Genomic DNA, 9,665 nt, shown 5'->3' on the forward strand with positions numbered 1-9,665 from the left:
TCCTGAAATTTGCCCTGGAACTTGCTGTATAGACCAGGTTGGCATCCCCACAGTGATCCACCTGATTCAGCCTCCTCAGTGCTGAGTTTAAAGGCATGTGTCACCACACCCGGCTTTTTATTTCTAATTTTAACAATAACAGTAAGAAACCCCCAAAACCTGAGTTCTTTTAGAATTGAGTCAAAGGCTTAAAGTTAAACATTTATTGAAATTTTTTTTAAGATTTAGAATATGTGTGTGTGTGTAGCTGAGTAGCTGAGTGTATGATGTGCAGCGTGTGCGCACAGTGCCGACAGGCAGATGGGGGCGTTGGCTCTTACAGAACTGGGGTTAATCGGAAGGAAGCCGTGCGCCACCCAGTGTGAAAGCAGAGAGCTGCGGGGTATTAGGTTGTGGATTCTCTTCACTCATTTATCACTCCAACACCCGGCTCTACCCAGGGTGACAATAATTTTGTTTGTGTTTTGAGACTGGATTTCTCTGTGACCCTGGCTGTCCTAGAACTCCCTATGTAGATCAGTCTGGCCTTGAAGTTAAAAGATCTGCCTGCCTCTCCTTCCTGAGTACTTGGATTAAAGGTGCTTGCCACTGCTAGCGCACTGCTGAGCCATAAAAAAACGTTTTAATCTTTGCTACATACTCTAATTTTAAAAGGTAATTGTAGATCTTTGTATAATGGTCTTTTTTTTCTTCCTTTGAAAAAACTTGAATGTTTTCAGTGGGGGCTCTGTGTGTGTGTGTGTGTGTGTTAGGAAAACATATAGATAAAGGCTAAGTTTAATTTAGATATGCATAAAGTAGTATTGACGCTCACTTGTCTGTAGTGATTGTTTGTGGGGATTTCTGTGATAAGTACTCAGCTGTATACTCTGCCAGGTTGGGATACTGCTGCCTTTTGAAGTCCTCTAGCACCTCCTGCTTCACAGTAAAGTAACTCTTGTCTTCCTATAGATCCTGCTCCAAATACTAGTCTCGGGATAAATAAAACTTGCTTATTTTTACTTGTGTGTCTGAGGAAAGTAGAGCTGCTTTGGAAATTGTGTGCCTTTGAGTATGAATGAGTGGTATATAAACTGAAAAGCCAGAAGGTAAAAGTGCATGGGGAAACGTCCTGGAGTGTTGGCATCTTCCTGTCTACCTGTTGTGGTGAGCACATTGCATGGAACACAGCCCAGACCCTGTGTTGATAGCTCAGCCCACTGCTTGCTTCCACAGTGAAGAACCTGTGGCTGTAGAAGTGAGTAGACACTGAGGAGAAAAAACATGGCTTGGTAAAACCTCATGGCCAACTTACTAGATCCATCCATGTGATGTAGAATCAAGTTTGGCTGGTGGTTTAAGAATTCAGTGTTTACATTTGAAATATGTGTGTGCATGCACATGTGTGCCATGGCATATACGTGTGTGTCAGAAGACAACTTGTAAGAGTCCATTTTCTCTTTTTATCCTGTGGGTCCTAAGGAAATGCACATGGTTAGGCTTGGCAGCAAATGCTAAAATGTCTTCATGGCTCCTATTTAAGAGCTGGCCGGGCGGTGGTGGCACACGCCTTTAATCCCAGCACTTGGGAGGCAGAGGCAGGTGGATTTCTGAGGACAGCCAGGGCTACCCAGAGAAACCCTGTCTCGAAAAACCAAAAAAAAAAAACAAACCAAAACAAACAAACAAAAAAACCTCTGGTTCTCCTGAAACTGTAGACCAGGCTGGCCTTGAACTCAGAAAGCCACTTGCCTTTGCCTACTGAGTGCTGGGATTAAAGGAATGTGCCACCACTGCCTAATTAACATTTTTTTTTTATAGTTTATATATTTTTTACAGGCCTTTTACAAGGCCTCATGCATACCTGACAGGCCCCCTACTTACTGCCTAGGAACATTCCCAACTATTTGTGCTCAGCAGTTAATACATATGGAAAGGTCTATTGAAATTATGTGGGTAAAATTGGTAAGGTTTTCATAATGTGTTTTATTTCCTGAATTAGACTGGTTTTTAAAATTTGATCAATGTAATTGCTTTCTGCACTAATTTTACTTTAGTAACTGCTTGCCAGTACCCTTCCTATAGCAAGAAAATATGCTCATGTGATGACCCTTAAAGCTGGTGTAGTTCAGAGGGCAGCTTGGACTGGGAACGTTTTATCCCAGTTTATAGGGAGTGAGCTGAGGAGATGGCTCTTGAGCAGCAGCCGTTCTGTCCTGTGCGATTCCTAAGTGAAAGCAATCACTTCATTTATTCAGGTTATGGATATGGTAGCTGGGGATAGAACACGAATTGCAACAGAGAAGGAGAATGATAGTGTTGGTACACATAGGCATTGCCTTTGCATATCGTGGAAGGTGAGTGTGTTCATTGAGGACTTGCCTTTCTGAACTTGAAGAAATGTCAGAGGTAGCCACAGCTGGTGGCACAGCCTGTATTCCAGCTGTTTGGGAAGCTGAAACAGGAATGTCCCAAGGTCCTGATCAACTTAGTAACACCACGGTCTCAGAATTTTAAAAAATGTTAGGATATTTGGAGCAGGGTTGGTGATGGTGTTTAGTAGAGCACACGGATGAGACCTTAGATGCAATTCCTAGCACCCTCACTTAGAAGTTAGATATACCACAGGGAATCACAGTAGCTTATGTCTTTAATAATCTTTTTTCCCATTCCCCAAGTCACTTTGAGAAAAATCTTAAGCTGAAGATTGGTATTAAAGATAAAATCCCAGACATAGATAATAGAGTGGTGAGTGGGAACTTTAACCTCGGGCTGGTGAGATGGCTCAGAGGGTAAGAGCACTGACTGCTCTTCCGAAGGTCCTGAGTTCAGATCCCAGCAACCACATGGTGGCTTACAACCACCTGTAATGAGATCTGAAGCCCTCTTCTAGTGCATCTGAAGACAGCTACAGTGAATTATGCCAGAGTGAGGGGGCAGCAGAGGTCCTGAGTTCAGTTCCCAGAAGCCACACCCATGATGGCTCATGGCCATCTGTACAGCTAAAATATACTCATACACATAAAAAAACAAAAAACCTTTAAACTCAATATTAAAAGGACATTGCATAAGATGCAGTGCCAAGAAATCTTGAAGTATAATCTGTGGAATAGAATGAAACAGTAATCTAAAGATTCTTGGGTGAACCTTTGTATTGGCAGAGTTGACAGGACATATCACAGGAGAATGAGGTTTTTCCTTTTTTGGGGGGATGTGTATGGAGATGGGTAAGATGGGGTTTCTCTGTGTAACCCTGGCTGTCCTGGAGTTCACTCTACTAGCCAGGTAGGCTGTCCTTGAACTCATATTATCTTCCTGCCTCCTGAGTGTGTGCCACCACTGCTGGCCATATCCTTTTAATAAAACATCAAGCAAGCAGCTGAAGGTTGAACAAATGGGTAGTGCTAGGACTTGAACCTGGCTGTTTGCTTTCTAGAGCTGTGCTCTCAATTATCTCTGTGAAAATGGTTTCTTGGGTTTTCCTGGTTATGGCAATAAGATGTTTACTACAAATGATACAGTTGTAAGTGGATGTGGCTAAACGGTAGAGCATTCACCTAACATACATATGAGGTCCTGGGTTCACTCTTCAGCATTACAATAAATAAATACGAATACAAAGCAGAAACACAAGGACAGACAGCAGTCAAAAAGCTATAAACTGAACCTGGCACTCCCAGCTATTTGAGAGACTGTGGCAGGAGACAGGAGATCTAAGCAGTTAGGATTTGGCCCCAGCAAGGCCCTAAGCGTCTAGTGAGTGACCTGGCTGCCTGGACAAACACATCAGTTGCAGATGCTGTATACATAGATCAAAACCTCTCTGCTTGGTGACCTTTTGGTACTATATTAGTTTATGGCAGAGTTCTGGCACCGGGGAAAAGTCACCCTTTACCAGTCACTTCATTGCTGTTTTCTTTTTTCTGTAACCATATACAAGCATATCATCCTTGCTGCTTAGATCACATCCTTTATGAAACCCTTTCCTTTTGAGTTTATTTTTTTCTAATAAGTGTACTGGTTGGGTCCTCTGCCTCTGGAGGGCTTCATTCCTTGTCATCAGTAGGACAAAACCTATTCTAGTTATTACAGATAAGTTAAAAGAGACTGAGGCTAGGGGTGGCCCAGTGGTAGAACACATTTATTTAGCATGTGCAAGGCCCCAGGTTTGATCCCCAGCATGGCAGACAAAACAAACTAAAAGTTTATAGTTCTTTACTATGATTGTCCATTGCTGTAGAGCAACTTATTGTAAGATGGGTTGGTAACTGATTCAGTCAATCTCATGCTGATGGGTTTTTGCATATGGTGTTTCTGCCAATCCTTAAACAGAAATTTCTGTCTACAACATTCACATTCGGTGGCTGGAGAGACAGCTTAGAGGCTAAGAGCCCTGGCCGCTCTTCCAGAGGATCAGGGGTCAATTCCCTACCCACATGGCAGCTCACAGCTGTCTGTAACTTCAGCTCTTGTGGATCCTACTACGTACACCCTCATGCAGGCAGGCAGACAGGCAAAGCACCAATGCATGTGGGATAAAAATAGAGAAAATATCCACACTTCCAAATCTGAAGAATTGCCAACTAAAGTTTTGCTATCCAGTGTTAAGTCTTAGATGGTGAGAATTGCTTGGCAGCATAATTATTACTAACTGATAAGGGGAAATATTTTCCTTCTAAAGATCCTGTCGGCTTTTCTCAGCAGGTGGAAGCACTGGTGCTCTTCAGCTGCCATATGCCTTTACTTTTCTTATTCAGAGTAGTTTTGGTTATTGTTTTGTGTTTGAGACAGGGCCTCACTACCGTAGCTCTGGCTGTCCTGGAACTCACTCTGTAGACCAGGCTGGCCTCCAACTCAAAGATCCGCCTACCTCTGCCTCCTGAGTGCTGGGATTAAAGATGTACACCACCACTGATCACAGAGGTTTTTAAAAGCTCGCTCTCTCTCTTTCTCCCCCCAGGGGTTTTTAAAATCTCTCTCTCTCTTGTGTGTATGTGCACACACATGCACACACATGCACGTGCATTTCACAGAGGGGCTCACGCAGCTTTGTTCTGAGAGCATGGCTTGCAGTTTTACTCGGAAGTGGGAGGAAATTAGACTCCAGTTCCCCCCCCCCCAGGTCTGTCAGAGCCAAGCTCTTAAGACCTAGGGAAAAGGGCAGGACAGTGTGTTTGAATAATTTCATATCAATGACAAAAGGGTTTCCGTTACTTGTCTTGGAGTTTTTATGGTCTTTAGGTCCTGCAAACCTGGATCCACTTCTGCCGAGGCCACACCTGATTGATTTTACCTTATATAACTGTTAGTCAGCAGCCTGATTCCATGCCAGGGCACACTGGAGTGCCAAGAACTATGTAGGAACACAAAGAGGAGCTCTACAAATCAGCAGCTGGGTAGAGAGCTATAAACTTGAGCAAGAACAGAGCTCTAAGAAAAATGGGTCATAATCCAGCCCAGTACAAAGTTCTGGAGGAATGCTGAGTAGCCAGCCAGGGGCAGACTTAAATCTTCTCAAAAAAAAAAAAAAAAAAATACTGTTGCTCACACACTGTGCCCCAAACCCCAGCTAGTGCCCAAGAGCTGTGTCATGTAGAGGAGAGTGCCCTGGCTTAGTCCTAACTCCAGCTACTCTGCTGCAGAGCCATGCTCACTGAGTACATTATTAATTCTTCTAAACCTCGCTTTGATCATCTTTAAAATAGTTGAAGGTGATGAGATGGCTCAGCAGGTTAAAGTGTGAGTTGCCAAGCCTGACAACCTGAGTTTGATCTCAGGATCCACATAGTGAAGGGAAAGTATTGACTTCATATATTGTCCTTTCACTTCCACAGGCACTCAGTGCATGTGTACGTGCCTGCTCCAGACAAAATAAATAGAATTAAATTTTAAACAAGGATATGATCCCTGTTAGTCAGCCTTGCTTTGAAACCTAAAGGTAGAGTTAAATGACTTCGGTAGTGGTACAAGGATATTGATGTGGGAAAATAGATTCACATGTTGAAAGATTGACACGAAGAAAAATTGGACCATATGGGATTAGGAGATTTAAGAAATTATTTCCTGCTCAGTGTGTCAAATCTGAACATTGCATTCTAAGAACTATCTTCCTTTTACCAAATGAGATGCTATAAACATTTCCAAAGTTAAAAGAATATGCATGTCATGTCAAATATGTGGTATGAGTAGGTGGCAATGTGCTGAATTCTAGGAAGGGAATTTGTATTAAAGACAAAACACGGTGCTTTGCTGAGTCCTGCATGGCCATGTGGAAGGGACAGCATGACAGTCTCTGCTGCTGGAGCAGAGCCAGGAGGGCACGCATGGGCCTCCACCAGTGTCAAGGCTGCTAGGCAGGAAGCTTGTTTGTATAATAATGTACATAATTTACTTTATGTTCTCCCTAAAAACTTCCTGCCAAGGTTACTGGGGAGTGTCCGCTCTGTCAAGGTTAATGACTCCATGATAATCAGAGACCGCTTGAGTCCAGGAGGCAGGAGGCGAGGGTGTGTCTAAGGTCCTTAGCAAAATGGTAAATGCTGTGACTTTCAGGACAGCCCTTAAGGCTGGGGGGGGAGGACTCTAAATACAAGAGTTTAAAAATATACAAATGGGATTTCTCAACTATACAAAATATAAGGATGCAATATAAATTAGATGAGGGGTTTCATGGAGAGCTAAAAGGGCAACAGCACTGATAAGCCAGGTTGTCAGAAATAGACAAAGGCAGACAGGTTCCTGAATTCAGGTCAGCCTGGGAGAGAGTGAATTTAGGCTAGGTATGGTGGAAATGGTAATTTTAGGAGAGGATCCCACCCAGCTAGCTTATTATCTATGCTTACCAAGGCAGGCAGATCTCTGAATTTGATTGTTACGGTAAAAAACAAAAATGTACTGTTGTGCTAGGAAGCATTCGTGAACCCCAAAAGACCACCAAGGAGCTGTTTCCAATGTAACTGCGTTATGGTCTCTTTATTACAAGCTCTGGTTTGGGCTCTCCTTCAACCCAACCCTGGCACAGCAGGACAGGAAGGCAGAGCAGCCTTGAACCCTTAGCAGGACATGGTTTTAAAGGGAATGGGAATGAGTAAGGTGAGGGGACAGCATGGCAAGAATCTAATAGAATGACTATTGTAAGCCAACAGGTGGGTGTTCTGAAGCAAGACTATGAACAATCACAAACAGATTGAGAAAGTACTAATCTTTGATTAACTGTTGCTAGGAAGTATTGAGGGAGTAACTCTGGGGTTTGGGCCAAGGACAGCTTCCTGGTATTTGGGTCAGCTGCAGGCCAAGTTCTCAGGCTTTTTTTTTTTTTTTTTTTTTTTTTTTTTTTTTTTTTTTTGATGGAGGCAGGTCCTAAGATGGAGTAGGTTTGGCCTCCCAGTACTTGGTGTATTTTTTCCAGTAATAAGGACTGCTGCTTCCTTTCCAAGTACAGCCATACTTGTATCCCTCTTTATACTTTCTAGATAAGAAAGTACCAGTCACAGTGGGGCGGTGGTGGGGCACACTTTTAATCTCATCACTTGGGAGGCAGAGGCAGGCAGATTTCTGAGTTCGAGGCCAGCATGGCCAGAGTGAGTTCCAGGGCAGCCAGGGCAACACAGAGAAACCCTGTCTCGAAAAACCAAAAAAAAAAAAAAAAGAAAGTACCAGTCACAGAATCATCTCTGCTTTGTAATAATATCCACTCAGCAGCAAGCCCCGTTTCCATGAAGCCTCCGATCTCACCTGACATAAACTACAGTCAAATTGTACCCATTCCTACCTCTGGACAACAGGTCAGTAATCCCAACTTTGGTGGACAGTGTATGTGTGTGTGTGTGTGTGTGTGTGTGCACGCGTGTGCTTCCTGCCTCTGCCTCCAGAGTGCTAGGATTAAAGGTGCATACCACCATGTCATCAGAATATTGGTTTTTGTTTGTTTTGTTTTGCATTTTGGTTTTTGAGACAAAGTCCCATGAAGCCCAGGTTGGCCCTACTATGTTATGTAACTGAAGGTGACCTTAAATTCGTAATATTGCCTCTACCTACTGAGTGCTGGGATTATAGATGTGTGCCACTGCACCAGCTTTGACTTGGTCACTGAGGTACTTGAAGGCCAACCTCTGTCTTCAACTAGTAGGAGACTGTTGAGAACATCAGCAGTGCTGTTGTGAGGGCCCTGGAAATGTGCCCAAATCCTCTCGGCAGCATGGACCAGGGACCAGGGGACACTTACACCTTCCTGGAGGGACCAAGCTTTCCAAGGACGCAAAGGATTTTGAGGAGTTCTTGCTCTGAATTTCAGATCACTGGCCAGTGACTGCAGACAATGGTCACATCCTTGGGCCTCTGCTGGAAGTGTTTGACGATCTTGGACGTTCTCCTGGACATTTGCTCATGGCTCCGTAGAAGCATGCACCAGCCCTGTGGTTCTTATCAGCAAGGTGCAGAGACTGTAAGGAGGGGATGCTGGCTGTTGGAATCCTTACTCAGGCTCTGGAAAAATGATCATAAAGCAGAACCAGTGTGAAGAGGATTCCTGAGCAAGAGAGCTCACTTTGCTGAAAGGGAATGGAAGAAACAGGAAATTCCATGGTAGGCCAAGACTCTCTGCTTGATGTCACATGATCACACTGTTTCTTGTTTGGAGAGGAAGAGAAGTGTCTATAATCAAAGAGCAAACAACACCAAGATTCCTGTACCTGTGAAACATTCCACCAGCTACTAACCTAAGCAATGACGTGTTCGTATGTATTTCTAGATCCCCTTGCATTTTCATTTTTCTGTCTTTTTTTATAAAATACAAATTGCTAGAGTTGGGAGAACTCAGCATGGAGCATTGTTTTCGTGAACATGTATTAACAGAAGTGGAAGTATTTACTACCATTATTATACTAGAAAAGATGCCCTGGAAATACCAGAGCTCTGACACTGCTTTTGTCATGTTCATCTGCCAGGAAGCAAGTAGGGAGAGGACTGAGTTAGCCAGAACCAGACCAACTCCATGACGGTACAAACTGGCAGTGTAGGAGACTAGGCCCAAGTTTCTGTTTCCCACAACTGGAAAGGTCCAAAACAAGTCAGTTCCAGGAAAAAAACCAACCCTCATGGGCAGCCAATCAGGAGGTGCAGAAGCTGCCCCACTACCTAGCTTTAGCCAAGCTTTAATCAACAAAAGCCCCCCCAACCCCCCAGAGCCTTAACCAATCACAAAGGCACCCATACCCCTAGAGATAGAGCCAACCAGTCAAGAGAACAAAAGGTGGGAGTGACCTGCTTCTCCCCTAACTGGCTTTAAACTGACCCTGCAAATTCCACACCTCTGTCTTCCATCCCGATGTATGGCAGGCCCTTGCATACAGGTTCTCTGCAGAATAAGCATTCTTTGCTGTTGCATACTATTTGAGTCTTGGGTATCATTCTTCCCAAATCATGTACCCCTTACAATGGCAGGTGTACCAATTTTAAAAACTTAGGGCCAAGCGGAGACTAGGCATTATTTATCCATTTCCCATTTTTCTCTTTTCAAAAGGCTCTTAATGTTATGCAGGTGTGTGTGTGTGTTCCAGAAATTACTTGAAGAGAAAATTTTCCACATGAAAATACCATTTCGGTCGACAACAGATTGTCCCAGCAATGCTGAGTGTTGTAGAGGAATGGATGGCACCCTGCCCTGGGTCTGAACCTGACTAATAGGC

The sequence above is a fragment of the Mastomys coucha genome, unplaced genomic scaffold (assembly GCF_008632895.1).
Source record: "Mastomys coucha isolate ucsf_1 unplaced genomic scaffold, UCSF_Mcou_1 pScaffold6, whole genome shotgun sequence".
NCBI classification, from domain to species: domain Eukaryota; kingdom Metazoa; phylum Chordata; class Mammalia; order Rodentia; family Muridae; genus Mastomys; species Mastomys coucha.